Raw genomic sequence first — 19,635 nt, 5'->3', positions numbered from 1 at the left:
TTCAGCTTAAAAAGATTAATTTTCTAGCAAGTAGATTCATTTTCTACAAAAAAGACAAACTTTCAACAAACAAGTTACATTTTTTATCACTGAAAATTGTCAAATTATATAATGAATCTTTAACTAGGGTGAGTGACCCAGTGAATGAACACTTAAGGAAATCACTGATTACAGCTAGTCCATTTCACGTTATAATAATTGATTATCCTTACAAAGCTTTTGAAAATAGATTCTTAAGAGATCAAATTTCATAATCCGATAAACAAATTTTGTTTTTACCAAATGCTTTATAAAAAAATAATTAAATAGTGCAAAATTAACGAAAACACCAGTGAATGAACATTATAATCACTACAAATTAGAATTAGGATTTAGGTATAAAATTACATGGGTACATTACAAAATGAGCAATTAAATAATGTGAAATATTAGAAAGCGTTGCGAAATTTATTAAATATATTATTTCAATAAAAACCACAAGACATTTAGATATAAAGAAAGGAGGGAATACAAAAGTTGAACACAGAACTAGGTTAACTTTTTCTAATTTTTTATTGCAATATTTATTTTTAAAACATTTCTATCAGTTCTTTTAACCTTTCAAAAAATACAACTTTTCGTTTAAAAATAGATAACTCTTATCTAGTGACTACAATAGAAAACTGCGATTTTTAGTACACATAACATTTGTAATACAGCACCTTACTATGTTGCTTTAGGTTAAATTAGCAAATACAATTATAAATCACAGTCTTGTAAAAATGGAAATTCTGTAAACATTTATAAATATATATTGTCAAGTACGCAGTAGGACCTACCACGAATTAATGTTTTTTATAGTTAAAAAACGTTTTCTAAATGCAAAAAAAACATTAAATTTCTAACCTCAAAGTTGCCTTACCTTTAATTTAGTTCGTGCGTACTTTTTTGATGTTCTAACGAAAAAAATATACATTTAAACTATAACTATTTATAGTTTATATTTATATCTTCGATATTTATAGTCATATTATTTGAAACAAACTTATTTATATGTGAAGAAACAATAGCCAGGTCTCCGTAACCTGCTGTTCATTCACTGGACCTGCGGGGTGACAGTTTTGCTCCAATAAATGAACACAGCGTTCGTTCACTGGAACACGGGCAATTTAAAGGTCCAGTAGGTGAACACTTATTTATTAATAAAAAAAACGTACTTTTTGTGAAAAACCCCTGTGGGAAATTGAATAATAATATCTTACAACTATAACAGCACAACTTTGATGCAGAAAAGGTAAAGAATTTTTTTGTAAAAGCAGTGTAAACAAGGAATTGCTTAGTATGTTATAGTGGTCGATGACTTTCTCACCATCACTCACCATAATCGATGATGCTTCACATTCAAGATATTTTTAAAATTATTTACAAGAATTTACTTCAATGAATTGTATATTAAACTCTTCAAAATTGCTTCAAGATTTCAAATATATAGAAATTCATGAGGACATTAACTTTCAAAGGTTATATTTATATATTTTTCGCATTAGTGTTCATTCACTGGTGAATGTTCAGCCACTTGATCACTCACGTTATGATAGTTAAATTTTCATTAATTATGTAAATAAAAAATCAACTAAATTGGCTATTTGGCAAGCAAAAAAGATGAATTTTATTTTAAAAAGTCGAATTTTCTACCCGAAAATGTGAATTTCTAAACACTGTTAATTTCCAACCAAATAAATGGATATTCAGCCAAATAGATAAATTTTTAGCAAACTTTCAACACTTATGATGAATTAAAAGCTTGAATAATAATATTTTTAGTGAAGAAAATTTCATTTTCTAATATATAGGTGGATTTTTATCAAAATAAATACATCCTTGACGGAAAAAGTCAATTTTCAAACAAGAAGATTAACTTTCTACTACAAAAGACAAATCATGAACAAAAGAGAAAAAAGATGAAGAGATGAATTTTTTACTTATATGATTAATTTTTTACAATGTAATTCATCTTGCTGTGGAATTTTAAACAAAGAAGGCCAATTTTCAACAAAATAATTTAATCTTCTTCGAGTTAAAATTTTTACCAGTTTCAATCGATGATTTAATTTCAATTATGAATCAATTATTTCCACTGATAAATTTACAAGTTCTAATAATTTATCATTAAAAAATAGCTGATTCATAGTCAGAATTTAGTCACTCATTGATATCAGTAAAAAAAATTATTGTTTAAAAGTTATAGAGAATGAAACAGTTGTATTTTTAAACAAAATACATGAAATTTTAACCGAAAGAGATAAATTAACAAAAAATTAACCTTAATCAAAATTTTAATTTTGTACCAAAAACTATTGTTAAATTCGTAAAGAACAAAAATTTCAACTAAATTGTTGCACTTTTAAGCCAAAAAGTCAAATTTGATAAAAATCAGTTAAATTTTCTACCTGAAAATATGAACTTATGCAAACATGTTAATTTTCAACCGAATAGTTGAATTTTCAGCTAAATAGTTCAATTTTTAGCAGTAAAAAAAAAGAATTTTCTACCGAAATAGACACATTTCCAACAAACAAGTTACATTTTCGACCACAGAAATAAATTTTTATATTACTTGATGAATCTTTAACTGCAATAGTTAAATTTTTAGTAAAAAGGTTCACTTATTTTTAATAACTTCTTTATTTATCAATTTAATAATTGATTTCATTATTCAAAAAAATGTATTTAGTGAAAACATCAACAACAAAAAACGAGCTTTCATTAAAATAGTTTAATCTTTAACCAAAACAGATTAATTTTCAACCATGTAGTTGCATTTTTAACCAAAAATATGAAGTTTCTAATGAAAGAAAGAAAATTTTAAGCAAAAAAGATTTTCATTTTAAGAAACGAGACAAATTTTTACCAAATTGTTGAATATTTAAATCAAAAAGAAAATTTTTCTACAAAGTAATTGAATTTTTAAAAACATTACTTCATTTCCAAGCAAATAGTTCAGTTTGCGATCAAAATATTCTAATTTTCAACAAGGAAAACAATTTTTTTTAAGCATTTGATTTTCCAACAAATAGAATGACTCTTGAACAAAATTCTTAAATTTTCAATAAAATAATTACATTTTGAACCAAATAATTAAATTCTTAACCAAAAAATATGAATTTTATAGCAAAAATATAACAATAAACTTTTATAAAAAAAAACAAGGAAATTACAACGGAAAACAGTTTCTGCTTCTGATTGTGTTCTATGAATTCAATAGATAAATAGGATTTTTGATTTACTTTTAATACTTTCAAAATATAAGCAAAGGAATTTGGCACCGGAATAGCGTCATGTTGATACACGATTTAATATTTATAATAATTTATGTTAATATTTATATTATATGCTGTTAATTTGAATATAAGCATTGACATCATATTAATATATTATCTTCCATTAATATATTATCTTCCAAATAAAGCCATTTTAACGAAGAATAATACACGTAAGAAAAAATACTATTGAATAAAATATAAGCACTCTCACTCTCGATTAAAAGATTATTTTATTAATTAAAATGCATATTTAATTGGACAATAATTAGATATTTATTTCGTGGCTTGCATCTTTGTAAATAATTCTTGAATTAAATTTCTCTTATAACTTCCTTTACATATTTCCATCAAATCTTTTTCAGTTTTCTATATTAAGTTCTTAAATATCAAGTTTAGTATTATCAAATAATTTTAAATTACTGTAGAGGCAGAACAGTGGGATCAAAACAAAGGAGACCGTAAGAAAGTAAAACCCAAGAGAGCCTCGTGAATGATGCAGACAGTGAGAAATGAAACTTGAGAAAGAAAATTAAAAGAAATTAAAGAAAATTAGTGAAATATTGTAAGTAATCATAGAATTTTGAAAATTCAGTAGCTAAACACTGGAATTTATTAAATACTTCTGCACATTATTTTTGTTTATTATTAGTAAATTAAATTATAGATTGTATATTAGATACATTATTTGTACAGCAGTGAAATTTAATAATAAAATTAATGATTCCTTAAATTTCAGAATAAAATTTCAGTATTTAAAATATTTAATAAAAATAAAATAAATTCAGTCAGAGTATTCGATGTTGTTACATTTCTGAAATTCATATCTACAAATGCAGAAGGAGCATATAAACATATATTCAATGCGATGCATTTTTTTGCACTCAATATTAATTTTTTATCTGAATTAGCTCGAGATATTTATCTATCCAAAAAATGAAGAACAATCTCTTTGTCGATATTATCCTACAGAATTATCGCACGCAATTAAAAAAAGGATCAGTCGGCACAGAGTTGTATACATTTTAGGACTAAATCCTTTTTAAAATTTCAAAAAGTTTAAAACCCAGCGATTGAAGCCAACAATTTCACTTAAATATATGTATATTACCACAGGGAATTTTTATTAAGTAAATAACTTAATGGGCACTTGAGAAACATAATTGTTTATATATATCTTTAATATAAATTATTTCAATATAAATATTTTAAACTGAATTTATTATAAAAATTCGGCATCCCTGCTTAATTACTGTGAAAATTAAATGAAATTATAGTAAAAACTTTAACTTTGAATTTAAATACAATAGCAGAAACAACAAGACACAATTAAATGAATAACACAATCACCTAAACCCACCCTTTGTACATTAAATGTAATAAAGACATTCTTATCTGGTTGACATTTCAACAAACCACACGATAAGGATCACCCTAATAATCATTTACCTCCTTCACATTTGCTACACCCTTTGTTCCACATCCAGTCAAAGTACACTCTCTTTAATGATGCCCAATGACAATAATTAAACCAAATTGATTCCATTTTAAAGTATCCAAGTTAAAAGCACACCTATAATCCTCAGATTCCAAACAACCTTCAAACTACTTTCATCAGCTTTAAAGCTTCTGGAACTCACATCTCCCATATCTAATTCTACATCATCCACAACCTGTGATCTTGATCCTCGGTCTCCTCCATATCGCAACTCGCTTTATCTCACCCCTGTATCTCTCCCTAATCTCGTAATCTATCGGCCAATCTACCTGTTCTCGTTTTGACCCTGAGGGACATTCCGACCACGGTATGTACCATCAACATATGTTGGTCTCACTCTGGACTCTGCACGATGAGTGGAGAAAATGAGGGAGGCAGCGGAGGGATGAGGAGGCGGTGAAGGGAAATGGAAAGGGTTCGAGGTTAGAACACAAAGTTTTCACATTGTCATTTGGGACACGGCCTAGGTCCTCGGTGGACCACTAGCATCCACCCCCACGAAGCCTACATCTCCACACAGGGGATGCTTCCCTGGTGGGGAGAATCAGGGGAAGTGATAGGGGTGGGGGTGCTATATAAGGGCTGCGCGAGGGGGGGAGAGCTCAGTTCATCCAAGAGGAGCGTATCGTACACGTTGTTTCGAGGTGATCACGTTCCAAACCACGGGACGAGTATTACCTGGAGCCTCTCCGATCCGGAACTTGGTTGGGACGTGTTTTGTCGGAAGCCTTGGTGACGGAGCGTGCACACAAATCGTGAGTACCCTCTAGAGTTTAGATAAACAAATTCATTACATTCGAATTCATCAGCCTCAAATTCATCAGCTTCTAAATCATCACCTTCAAAATCACCGGTTGTTTCCTCCAGAATGTCATATCTTCCCACTGATCGCCTCCTACGCAGCTTCCTCTGTTTCCGCCTCGCTTCGCTACTCGGCTTCCGAGGAAATCCATACTCTGCGGCCTCCACACCCGGCCTCCTGCATATTTCATCTCCCACGTCCACCGAATTACCCTCAGCTTCACACCGACCTTGATTACCACAATTAGTGTATCATTCATGACGAAATTTAGTTTCTGATTAATCTGTTTCCAAGTGCGCTTTGTAGTGTCAGTTGACAAGCTAAAATTAATTGACTCCTAGATTGTCTTCCAAGATGTTTCCAAAAACCGTAACGGGTCATTTTTAATAAGTCAGAAAAAGTTCTATCATCTCCCTTGTTGGTAACAAGCAAACTCCTTTTCATAGTTTGATTCTTTTCAAATTTAATCTAAAGACGGAATTTGCTCTGATACTGAACATTCGCACCAAGAGTGTCACCTAACTTTTGAATGATCAGGAATCGATTAGTCTTTTTTTCTTCAATGATCGAATCCATTGCCGTACGTGACAGTACACTTGCAGCTTCGTGAAAGCTTTCCAACCTGCGACTGAGAGGGTCTCAACTGTTCGATTACGAGGTTAGGGGCTGTCTCCTAATCGAGTTAAGCGACCACGTACGTGACGCCCTTGGTTATCGCATTCCCTTATGAAGAGCAGTGTACGCTCGGTTACTGAACTCGGGCATATGTGCAGGGATAGCGGATCCTGTTAGTAATTAGAAAATACGGAAAAAGGGGGAAATCGATAATTAGAGGAAGCTGCGCGAGATTCATAAACCTGAAATTAGACCCGGGAAAATTACTCAAATGTATTTTGATGATGGAATTTGCAATTTCGTGATGATATGCAGGGGTGTTTTCGTATTAACTGTATGAAGAGTTATGAGCAATTATATCAATAATAAATTACGCACAGCAGAAGACTGCATTTTAGATATTTTAGAGTTATTTGGATCTATAATCGAAATTGAAAAGCAAATTGCAAATTGAATAATGCAACTACTTGATGTAATATATGTTGAGAAGTTTCGCTCAAAAATATAACATTTTTTTGTTTGTTGTCTCACGTTTCTGTATTCTTTCATTTGGTGTAAAAATAATTCTGCAATCTTTTATTAATTACAAAAAATTTTTAACCCATTATTGTTTAGAATGTTATCTATAAAAGTAAAAAAGAACCCTCTCTAGGAGGTTGAAAGTTTTCATTCAAAAATGGAAAGTATACATGTACTCCAGTGATGTTCAACTACTCTTATACTTTCGAAAGTCAACCCATAAAACGATATTTTGCTTCTTTTACAGTTTTTCACATAAGTTGTTATAATAAATGTTCTAATATGACTTCAAAAATAGTGCTTAAATATTTAATATTTTTTTATTAATTTAAAGACAATTTTTAATAATTTTAAGGGCCTTTAAACTATCATCAATGAATAAAAATGGTGAAATACCGTTTTCTTAAAAAGTGTTTAACTTTTTTATTAGTATGTCTAAAAATCAGGTTGGCATTTAATAAAAAGTAATCTCACCCTATACAAACTAGGTTCTTAACCTTAACAGGCCATAAATAGTGTTTTATAAATTCATTTAAAAATTTGCGTATCTAAAAATAAAAATAAAACTTTCTATAGAGGATTGTTTTTGCCTTTCAAGAACATTTATCTAGTTATTATTAGTTTACAGTAGGTAATATTTCTTTTTAATACCTCCCAAACTTATTTTCTGAAATTCTTGTAAACCGTTACTGACTTCATGCACAAATACGGTACATAAAAATTTGTTTATAAAGTTTGGTTTAACGGCCCAGAAACAGATCTCAAACTGACTATAAAGACTAAAGAAACTGTTGAATATTTATATAATATTTATGAAGTCCTCCTGGGACTTTTCTCATGAAAAATTATAGGAAGTACTATATAAGAAGAAAAATCTCGTTATAAGAGAAAGTTACAAAAAAGTTTAAGGGTAGTTTTCTATCAGCGATACACATTTTATTATTCATAACGTCATTTTCAATTATCCAATGCTAAAAGTATAAATTTGGAACAGCCCAAAGAAGGTCGGTTTTTCAATTTCAATAGTATTAATATAAATAAAATTTGGGCCAAATTAACTTCAGTCCTGAAAATTTTTCGTTTTTATAAAAAAAAGGATAATTAATACTTTTTAACGAACAAACGCCTTTTACCAAGGTTTAAACTGAGACAACAACAACAAAAATATTGTATTTGTTTTGACCACCCTAATATTGAGTAAATTTCAGTTTTCTTCCAAAATTTATTTTTTTAATTTAGATTTTAATGGTTTATGTTTAATTTTAGGTAACAACGAAATTCTTCGTTCAATCCCAATGATCAGTTGCAAATTTTATTGTATATTTACTTGAAAACATTTTTATAAATCACGCAGTTATTATTTTTGTAGACAATTTTCTCTTAAGAAGTTATAATATTATTAAAAAACAACTAAACAGAGTTTTATGGAATCGGTCAACGAATAAAATCAGTCCTTTAATTATCAGAATTTAATAAAAATTTGGAATTTCTTTCATGGAGCCAGAGTGAAACAAAGAAATTTAGGTATTTTAATCGGAGCAATTTTTTCTCAAGTAAACCACAATCTCTTTTGCAAAATGAATTATAATTAATAATTAGAAAATTGTCCACGATTTCATACATTATTTTAAAAATTGCTGAATTTCGAAGTAGACTGTTTGGTCTAATATTATTTAAGTAGATCTTACATTTTTTCGCTTAAAAAAATTAAAAATAATGAAAATAGTATTTTTATGTTTCCCTTGGAACAAAAAAAAAAGACTCAGGGAAATATTAAAACTGATTCCCTTTTACAAAATGATTACTTTTATGTAAATAACAGGTTTTAATGAAATGTTTACAACGATACGAAGTAACAAATTACTATAGCGCAAAATACTGAATAACTTCTGGAAATACAAAGTAGTTAACTTCGATCAAAAAAGTTTGTTTAAATTCAGCGTTTATAGCCTAGTTAAATAAATCTTTTATAGAAAACTTCTTAGCCTTTATGCTTAAAAATATAAGAATTTTTTTAAAAATGTATAAAGATTTTATGAATTTTCATAATTGCAGATGTTGAACATATTTCAGACAAAACCTTATAAATGTTGAAACTTTCGGGCGGTTTAAAGTGAGAAATTTGCATACTGTCATATAAAAATATTAAAAATTTAAACAATTTCAAATTTAAATTCATTCGTAGGCGAATAAAGAAATGAAAGTAAGTAATAATTTGCAATATTTTCATTTAGAAATAATCCAGTGTTGAATTTCGCCACCTTAAATAGTCCTCGTAAGTTCAAGCTCCCTTAAAACCTTATAATTTAAAAATCAGCCTTATAAGTAGTAAAATAAAATTTTTATTTAAAAAGATCTTTAATTGAAAATTCAGTCAAATTAAAAAAAAATTTGAAATAATTGTTTCATTCAGCGATTTTTAAAATCTTAATTTTTTCCAATTTCAAAAAAAAGTCGTAACTTGACGAAAATTAACTTTTGGAAATTCTTTATTTATTATCAATAATTATCGTTAAAATATCTACAAACAAAAAACTCAGCCTATTTTTTTCGCTCCTAAAAAAATGTTCACATTCCAAAATTACAAATCTTTACAACTCAACACAAGATTTCATGAAAGCTAAAATATTGAAAATCTGCACAAAGAATGATCCTAACTTGTCGTTCATTGAAGAAAATACAAGTTTAAAAATAATATATATCAAATTTTTGCCAGGAACCTACAAATAAGAACAATAAAAAATACAGAATAGTGCCAATTTTGTTTATTTTCGGACGATTTTGGTACTTTTTTTGCATATTGCATATTTAAATATATATTCAAAAAAAGCTCAAAAACTTAAGTTTTTGGTTATTTAAAACGATTATTATCGTTTACTATTCCTGTTGGGGAAAAACTGACTTGCGAAATTTTATAAATTTGATTACAAAAATTAATTATTTTGCAAACTCCATCAATTACGCAGCTTTATTAAAAACTATCTAATTATACTATTCTACATATTTGTCATCCTAGGCTGGAAAATCACAACTTTTTGTATTATTTTTGTTGTTGCAATGTCTTGATTCTATTTGTAACTTACCGTAAAAGTGGTTTTAGTTTTTTGCACTTTTTTAAACAAATTTTCACACAAAAAAATTGTTTGAATAACGTTGGTATTTGAGAGTTGCATATTACATCTGCCCATTATTTACATTATCAGGCTCTATAATTTCCGCCAGTACAGGTTGACCCCACTACTTCGCGGTGAACCTCACAATTTGCGAATGTACGCGATGCGATAATGACATCCTCGATCGATCGTCATGCTCTGCTCTGGCTTCAGCTTTGTATCCGTCGTAGCCTCTATTATTCTCGTAACTCATGAAACTGTCGATTTTCATGATCGCAGCTATTAGTTACCGTTCCAGATTTATAAATCTGCTATGATGGGGAGAATTACCAATGTTATTCAATCTCGCTCGTATACGATCTAAACACAAAAAGTGCTGTGCTCATTTTTAGTCGGATAATGAGCCTTAATTGAGTCAGAGAATTTTTGAGTGGAAAGGAATTTTAATTAAAATGTTAAACAAAACAAAAATAGTATTTGGTCCTGGCAGCGACTTAAAGAACACATGGAAAAAGTAAGACCCAGCAAAAGTAAGCTTAGCTTTTTTCTGTGTAAGAAATTTGTATCATTTGAATATAGTAGAGGAAAAGATTAACTAAAATGTATGTGAACTGAATTTATTGTGGATAAGTTTACAAGTTTAGGAATCAATTGTACCATCAATGTTACTTATTTTTAATTCTATTAAATCTTCTTATTTTTTGCAATATAAAAGAAAAATTAAATCCTATGCAAATTTCAAACCATTGACAAAATTATTCCTATTCAGATAGCGCTATATTCAGACTTCCCACTGTCTTGGTTTAAGGATTTAAAACTATGAATCAATAATAGATGAAATACATTTTTCTGAAAATCCCTATTTTTAAACATTTTGCAAATATCTGTTTCGTTTTCGAGGATATTAGTAGCCAGTTCAGGAATAAATATCGCTGGTTTACCTATAATTTTTCCCCTGCACACACTCCGAATGAAAAATTAAAATACATTTTTTAATTATAATAATAATGAATTTCAAATTTAATGATAAACTTTGTGAAAAATACCAGCAAAGAAGAAAAAGAGACGATAAGAGTACGCTGAATGAAGTTTGAGTAGCCGAATGAATTTACTACTCCGTGGCTGACTAAATCCGGCTCTATCTACTTATATCATTCCTCTCGTCTCTGCACCTTACATTTTCTATTCTTAATGGAATTTGGTGGATGTCAAGATATCTAAAACATAATGTTAAAAAATGATAACATTTATAATATCTAAATTCACATTTTCGATATTAATTCTTTATAATAAGTTCACACAATACTTAGTTTTCAATTTAAAAATTACATTGCCATCAATAAATGCAAGTTGTCACTTAACCCTCACGAAGAGAAATTAATTTTCAGTCCGTTTCTGGCTTTTCTTGGTTTCCAATAACATCTTTGTGTCATATAAATGATAAGATTTAATCCCACAAAGGCAAATAAGTTTATATTTTTGAAATGTTTAAAACTGAACTAAAATTAGGAACAATTTTTTGTAAATTTAAAAGCGTTTATATTTTCTAATTAAATCATTTAAATTTAAGCAATTTTAGAAAAAAATAAAAGAAAAATATAAGAACAAAAAAAACTATTTTGAATTGACAGAATTATTAGACAAGTTTCGAGAAAATGGACAAAGAATTTTAGGAATAAAATTTCATAGGTTTTTAAAATCGGGTTTTCAACTCAACTATTATTAATTTGTTTTAATTATTGTATAAGAAAATTTATATTTTACAAATAAATATGCTTTTTGGAACACAACTTGTTATTTAAATGGTAATAATGGTAGGATTTCAATTTTATTAGAAATTTTATTTATTAATTTTTATTTCGGAGCCTTTCACCTTTGACATTCATCGAATCAAAACAATTTTAATCATTTTTTTAAAATAGTACACTTTAGAATTAATTTCAAACAAGTTTGGATAGAGTAAAAAAAAAAGAGTGAGGAATTTGAAAATGAGATACATTAAAAATTGAAAGGATCAAATGTATTCAAAATAAATAATTTTATATAAATATTTTTCCGAAATTTAACCATTTTACCATCTAATAATTTCAAAATCCAATCTGAATATAAAATATGAAAATGTAAATAAAGACTGTACTTTTTGTAAAATAAGTTTCCGACTTGGAAAAATAAGAAATTAACATTTTTATTCAAGCCTCAATAATTAAACTATTTTAGCGAACAAGGTATTTAAAATATAATTATTTTAAGGTTAATGTTGCATTAATCAAATATTTCAAATTTAAAGCCATTGATTAATAAAAACACCCATTTAAAGAGCTTAAACTTGTGGAATTTTAAGTTGAAATCATATCAGTCTTCGTTGAAATTGAATAATTTTAGAATAAAATATTCTTCATTCTTAAGTTTAAAATAAAGCGCATTGGCAATAACATAACTAAAATTAAAAACTATTAACATTGAAAAAATTTAGAAAAATGAGAAACATTTTAAATTAGACATTAAATTAAAAGTCATCTAAATTGCAGAATTTTCATGTACCTTTAATTTACCTTTAAAATTTTGATGTAATTGTTTCTTTTAAACTTGAACAAATTTAAAAAAAAAATTATTCTGCTTCAATCGAAAATGAAGTTTTTTCTTAAAAATTCCACCTTTTATTTTAAATTCCAATCTTTTCTAGTTGAAATATCAACTAATACATTTTTTGTTGAAAATTCATATTTCCAGGTAGAAAATTAATTTCTTATCTAAAAATTAAACTATTTGGTTGAAAATTTAACTATTCGATTAAAAATTAATTTCTTTGTCAAAAATTATTTTTTCAAATGAAAATTTAACTATAAATAACTTTGATATAAGACATTAAAACTTCTTTTAATATATTATACATTTTCAACTACATTATTAAAATTAATGTTTTCACTCCAGGAAATTCTGTACCAATTTTCATATCCTCGAGCGTATGGGGAGGAGAATGTGCGGTACGCAAGAATTTCAAGTATCCACATACACAGGAAAAGTAGCGAGTTGAGTAAAAAAAGATGCGCGTTTTAATTAAAAATTTCATAAAATTGTTATGCATCTGGTAAATTGAGAGCGGTGTGAAGCAACATATTGAAAATGTTCATTTTCCCCTCCATTTTTCACCATAATTCAATTCGCGCTCTTGCAGGATGCACGACGAAATTGGGGCTGATAGTACACAGATGTCTGAAAAATATCTGGGAATATTTTTCACGTGTGCCTTGCCTTCTGAAAGGTTTGCCGTCCGACTTATCGTTGAGTGAGTTCACTAAAAGTAAATACGACCTAAAATTTATTTAGCGAGTCATTTGCATTCGCTTGCTCGTTGTGCAGAGATATTCAAATTATTCCTTGATGAAAACACACCCTATCAAGGTATAGACCGCCATCAGTGAGGTGATGAAATTCGGATCATGTTTGTTTAGGAATTTTAAAGCGTAGATGTATTCCGTATTGGCTTTCATAATCGTTTCCCGTACTAAAATCGCTTCCAACTTCCTGTTTTATTTTTAACTTGTTCGAACTTTCGGAAATGTTCAGAGTCGCTTGAAATGAAATTTCTCTAACGATATTTCAACTTTTCTTTTTTAATTATATTTTGAGTCCTTTCTTTACTTTTTCCGATCGGTAAAGTTTTGATCAACGTAACTTTAAAATTTTGAGTTAGAGCTTTCTTCCGGGTTTCAATGCTAAACTTGAAAAGAAGTGTCTGATAAGATCAATAGAACATTTTGTATTGCTACTTTACATTGTTTTTGAATCAACTGTTTGAATAACTATTCAATCGAAATCGTTTTCTTGTCATTTATTTCAATAAATAAATAAAGTGATTGCCAAATCCACAAAACACTTGTAATCCTTTGAAACAACAATTAAGTATTGATTAATAATAAAGTCAATGGTTATTTATTCTATTGTTACTCAACACATCTTACGCATTCGTAAATCAAATAACTTTATAAGAAATTAATAATCTACTCACCGTTGAATTTTTTACGTTGGGGGCCCTAGTTGTGTGCGGTTTAAACCTTGAAGTCAATCATTTTTGCACAAATAAATCAACTGTAGTGTAACTCACCCCTTGGAATAAATTTTCTTCAAAATCACTGAAACATTTCAACTTTATTATTTAATTTTCTTAATAACAGTAAAGTATAAAGTAAAATTCAGGTAACTTTAAAGTTTCTGTATACAAAAATGTTGAACGTCATCTAGAAAAATGAACTATTTGGTCAAACGTTAAACAACTTTGTTCCAAATTCTTTTTTTGGATGCAAATTAAACTATTTCGTAGATTTGTTTCAGTTTTCGTTGAACATTGACTTTTTTAAATTAAAAGTTTAATTGTTTCATTTTTGGTTCAAAATTTATCATTATTAGAGGAAAATTCACGTATTTGGTTAAATATCTATCTTTTTAGGTTAAAGGTTAATTTTTAAAATGAAAAATTTAACTATTTTATTGAAAATCCAACTGTTTGGTTGAAAATTAAATTTTTTGTAGAAAATTCGTACTTTCGGCTTGTAAAATTCAATATTCTGGTAAATAATTTAAATGTGCAACTATTTAGTGGAAAAGTATTCTGTTTTAGTTTAGCATTTAAGTCGCGTGTTGAACATTTGTCTTTATTGATTATATTCAACTGTTTCCTATTTAAAATTAAAATCTTATTTAAAATGACACACATTACATTTTTGTTTCCAATTCATCTTTTATTGGTTAAAACTTAATTTTTGACTAAAAATTTAACTTTTTAGTTAAAAATTGAACTGTTATATTAACAATTAATTTTTTGTTAAAAGTTAATATTTTCTGGTAGAAAAATGAACTTTTTTGTTGAAAAAAACGCTTTTTTTAATTTATATTTATTTTCATAATGAAAATTTAACTATTGCATTTTTGATTAAAATTGGATTATTTCTAGTTTAAAAGTTAAACGTTCTGGCGCAAAATGTACGTACTCTGTCAAAAAATACTTTTACCGAAAAATCTTTCTTGGTAGAAATTTCAACTCTGGTTAAAAAGTGATCCTTTTGTTCTGAAAATTCATCACTTTTAGTGATGAGTTTAAGTATTTTGTTAAAAAATCTTAATTTTTGATAAACGATTGATACTTTTGATTGAAAATGTAACAATTTTATTTAAAATTTATTTTTGATTTTAAATTAAAGTCTTCTTTAGTCGAAATATATTCTGTTACATTTTTTGTGGAAAATTCAAAAGCTGCACCTAAAAAGTTTAAAAAATTGACTTTTTTGTTGAAAATTGATATTTTATGGTTCAAAATTTTACTGTTTTGTACAAAGCTCCACTTTTTGGCTTTAAAATTTAACATTTTTTATGACAACTTTTTGCACTGTTGGCTATAGAATCTTTCTTGGTTAAAATTTCAACTCTTGACTAAAATTTGTGGTTTTAATTTGAAAATGCATCTCTTCTTTCAGGAATTTAATCTTCTTTTGTTAAAAATGCAGTTTTTTAAATGAACCTGTTTTGGTTGAGGATTCAACTTTTTTTGTTTTAAAAAATCGTCCTTTTTGAATTAATTAAACTGTTTCTGGTTTTAAATGCAAATGTTAAATAATAGCATATGTTACCATGACTTGCCATAACTTGACAAAATATAACCATTTTAAAAAAAACTGTTAAAATGTGAAACTAAGAAGAAATTCAAGAGCAAAAAACATTCTCAATCAATTATCTTTGAGTTGTTAACTTTTTCAATAACAAGCATGTTGTTATTCAAAATGTTATCATCAGTAATATTATTTTGATTTTTAAAATACTTTTATTTCTAAAATTTTGAAGTTTCATCCGTCTAAATGCTCCAAAAAGAAGCAGTTTTTTTTATAAAAAATCAAAAACAATGGAAAATCTTTCAATTGTTCAATAAATAAATGTGACAGTGGGGCCACATGGCAGGAGTTCAACTTTGATGGATTACCTTTGACATTTTTTGTGAGAAATCATTAAGAATTTTAAGATCACATAGTAAGAGAGTGGAGGAGCAGAAACATGTTTACTTAACGAGGCAGTAGTGGGGATACATGAAAAGAGTCGTTGGAGCAATTACGAATCACCGCCTAAAAGAGAGATGCGATTACAGAGAGAAGTTATAGACAGTGCATTAGAGAGATACAGAGACTTCTCTTCGATTTTTTTTTTAAGTCTGTCTCGTCACAAAAAGAGTTCCGCGTCAAAAGGGATAGACAAAAAATTATATTTCGTCAATACCATCAAATTGTACAAGCCGCTTTTCCCAAACTTTATTTTTATATTATAACAAAGGATCTCTATCCATAAATAATAAATTTTAATATGCTCAATTTTTTTTCTTCTTTCCCAAATATTTTTACTTTCTTCTGTTCACTTCAATGTTAGAATTGTTGGGATTTGAAGTATTTAAAGTAAAAATTATTCCGGTTAAAATTCTGCAATTTAAATATTTACTTTTTATTATATCCTTAGATTTTAAAGCCACTCTTTAATGTGGAAACTATCAATTCAAACATTATTATGTTTGAAAATCTCATTTTCCTTTGATTTAAAGCGACTTGAATTATTTGCGCATAACGCAGACTAAATCCGCATTTTGATTTATAGATGAGCATTAGTGCAGTAAGCCAAATCTCGCAACTCACTACACTAAAATACCTACCTTTCTGGGCCATCCGCTCAGCCTACCTTAATCCTCTTAACCTACTAACACTCAAAGGCTTTTGTACTAAGCAAACATTCCTTAAACTAGATCCTTGATGATTTTTCAGTCTTTCAACTTCACTGCCTTTCAGCTTTCGCTCTACTTTAATAGTTTTTTGTTTCAAGAATTTTTACCTTTCATATATTCTTTTTCCTTAATTAAACCATTAGCTATTCTTCTGGAAGTAGGGGCTTTGCTTTTCTCCTCTTTCTTTCCACTAGCTCTCAGTGGTTAAAATTATGAGATGTGTTTATCATAGCAGAAACTTTCGCATTCAAGAAAAATGCTCTAATTGAAAAAATTTATTTTCTTGTCTAAAATGGGATAATTAAAATGACTTTTCAGCTCGCTTTTCAGAGAAGTTCTTATGTGTAAGACTTTTTTCCGCAAATAAATTTAGTTAACAATATCGATATTTCCGAGTGGCACGTACAAACACAAACAGATTTTTGGTAATTTTCCAGTTATTAAAATTTCTTGGAATTCATGAAAATTAAATTGATCATACCTAAAACAGTTTTCGACTTAAATATGAAATACTGAACGGCGAAATCCTAGCTTTCAAAGGATTAAAACTCTTCTGAATTTAAAGTCTTTAAAATTAATTCAATTTAATTGACGGTCCCTAAAATCTGTTCAACTAATTTTTTAAAAGTATTTAGGTTTATTATAGTGATTCTAAAAGACTTTAGATAATTTAAAAAATTTAAACCGATCTTTATGGGATTATAAAGGCTCTAATTAATGTATTTTAATCAATGTCCAATTATCTCAAAGGATTTTATAATATTACAAATACGCCAAGGGATCTCAAAAATATTATCAGATTTCATATAATGTCAAAGAATTTCAAAGATATTTCAAAATTCTTAAACCTTCGAACATACTAACAAAGATTTTAAAGGATTTTGATAAATTTTAGGTATTTAAAAAAAGATTCTAATTTTTTTAAATATTTTAAATAATTTTAAAAAGTGCATCCGGTTTTCAAGAATTTCGTTGAATTTCAGTATTTTTTGAAGGATTTCATCGGGTTTATTGGGTTGAGGACTATTTTGAAAAATTTGAAGGGATTTTAGAGGATTTCTAAGATTTACAAATATTTTAAGGAATAATATTGTATAGGACTTCCAATATTTCATGACATTTCCAGGAATATCATCAGATTTCATGTAATTTTCACAGATTTTATCATATTTCATTCGACTTCAAAAAATGTATTCACAAGAATTGATGGATTTTAAAAGTTTTCAAACATTTTCAAGATTTTCAAGTATTTCTAGATATTTTCAAACATTTCAAGGAATTTAAAAATTATGTGGTATTTTAAAAAATTGTAAGAAGGATTTCATAAGACCTATGGGATTTAAAGATATTTAAAAAGACTTGTACGGATTTATGAGATTTACAAATATTTCAAAATAATTTTTTAGATATTTTCAAAAATGTTTAAAGATTTCAGTAATTTCAAAAGATTTAAAAGGCTCTCCATAAGATATTCTTATCAATTTTCAAGTAATTTCTCATTATTTCAACATATTTTATCATACTTTCATACATTTCAAAGAACTTATTATTATTATTACTTATTATTACTTATATTTTAAAGAATCCAATGAACTTTCAAGCGATTTTAAAAATGTCATGAATTTTGCATTTTTGTCACGATTCTAAGGGAGTTTTAAAGGATTTTGATTTTAATGATTTTAAGGGATTTTCAAAGCTGTAAAGGTATTTTAATAAACTTTCCATGATTTAAGAAAATATCGGATTTCATGAAATTTCACGGGTTCTTCAACAGAACTGATTGAATTCCATGTGATGTAAGGATTTGAAGTCATTTTATAATATTTTGAGCTGTATAAAAAAACGTATAAGCTTCAAAGAATTCAAATATGATTTTTAAGATTGAGTAGCTTTTTAATTTTTTAATTTCAAGTATATTTTTTGAATTGATATTAAAAGTGTCATATGTCGTTGAGAACGATAGTATCCGGACAAAAAAACGAATTAAAACGTTCCTGATTAAGCATTTGAAAATTAATAAATTCCAAAACAAATATTTGTGTTTTAATTATTTGTTGCTATAAAAATTTCATTTCAAAGAATGAAAAAATAAACTACTTTATAATTGCCTATTAAAAACTATAATTTTTAATTGAAACTCTAAAAAAATGTTAAATAATGCAAGATATTAATAGGTGTCAGATTAAATAGTATGTAATGACAGTCAAAGTGGTTGTATCGATTTTATTATGGAAAAATGAATTTTCTGCTAAAAGAAAAAAGTATTGTAATTTTAGTACTTAAAAAGCAATCATTTTCAAACCAATTCTGATTTTTTTTAAATTGTGCTTTAATTTTGAATGACAGAATGAAAGGTAGATTATTATATATAATTAAACAAAATTCCATGAACCAAGTTTCTATTAAACTTTTTATAAAGAAGCTATGTTACCAATCAAAATTATTTGTCAATAATCTGAATTTTCCCTATCATAGAATATCATTAATACCAAATATTTTATTTGTTAGAAAGAATAAAAATACAAATAGAAAATAACTTTTTTAAAAGCGTATACTTTACACAGAGACGATCTAGGGGTCGTCTGCAGCCAGCTTCCTTTTGAAAGAAGTTTTATTCTTTCCTGTGTATTTATTATTATCCTCCATAAGAAGGCATCAGGAAAAGTAAAGACGTGATCCGCGTTGCGATTAAGGTCAACACTGAAGGACCATCTTATTACCGAATAAACTAGAGAGTAAAATCACTCTTTCAGTAGAAACGAGAAATCTTGTCTTATTTATAAATTTTCTTACTGCTCAAATCAAATAAAAATTTAAGCAAAGAATCTTGATCTTTTCTTCTTGTTGCTGATAAAATAACCTAAAATTTAAAAAAAATGCTTTGTATCGAATAAGAGTTAAAATCGAAAAAGTATTTCGCTTTGTCGACAAGGAACTAAAATACGGAGAGTTCATTCCATGCCTCATTAATCCTGCCTGTCAAATAATTTTGTCGCTGGAAAAGTTTTCAGACTTGGATCTATTCGCAATCTTCT

This window comes from Belonocnema kinseyi, chromosome 2 (genome assembly GCF_010883055.1).
Source record: "Belonocnema kinseyi isolate 2016_QV_RU_SX_M_011 chromosome 2, B_treatae_v1, whole genome shotgun sequence".
NCBI classification, from domain to species: Eukaryota; Metazoa; Arthropoda; class Insecta; order Hymenoptera; family Cynipidae; genus Belonocnema; species Belonocnema kinseyi.
This window is presented reverse-complemented; position numbering follows the sequence as displayed.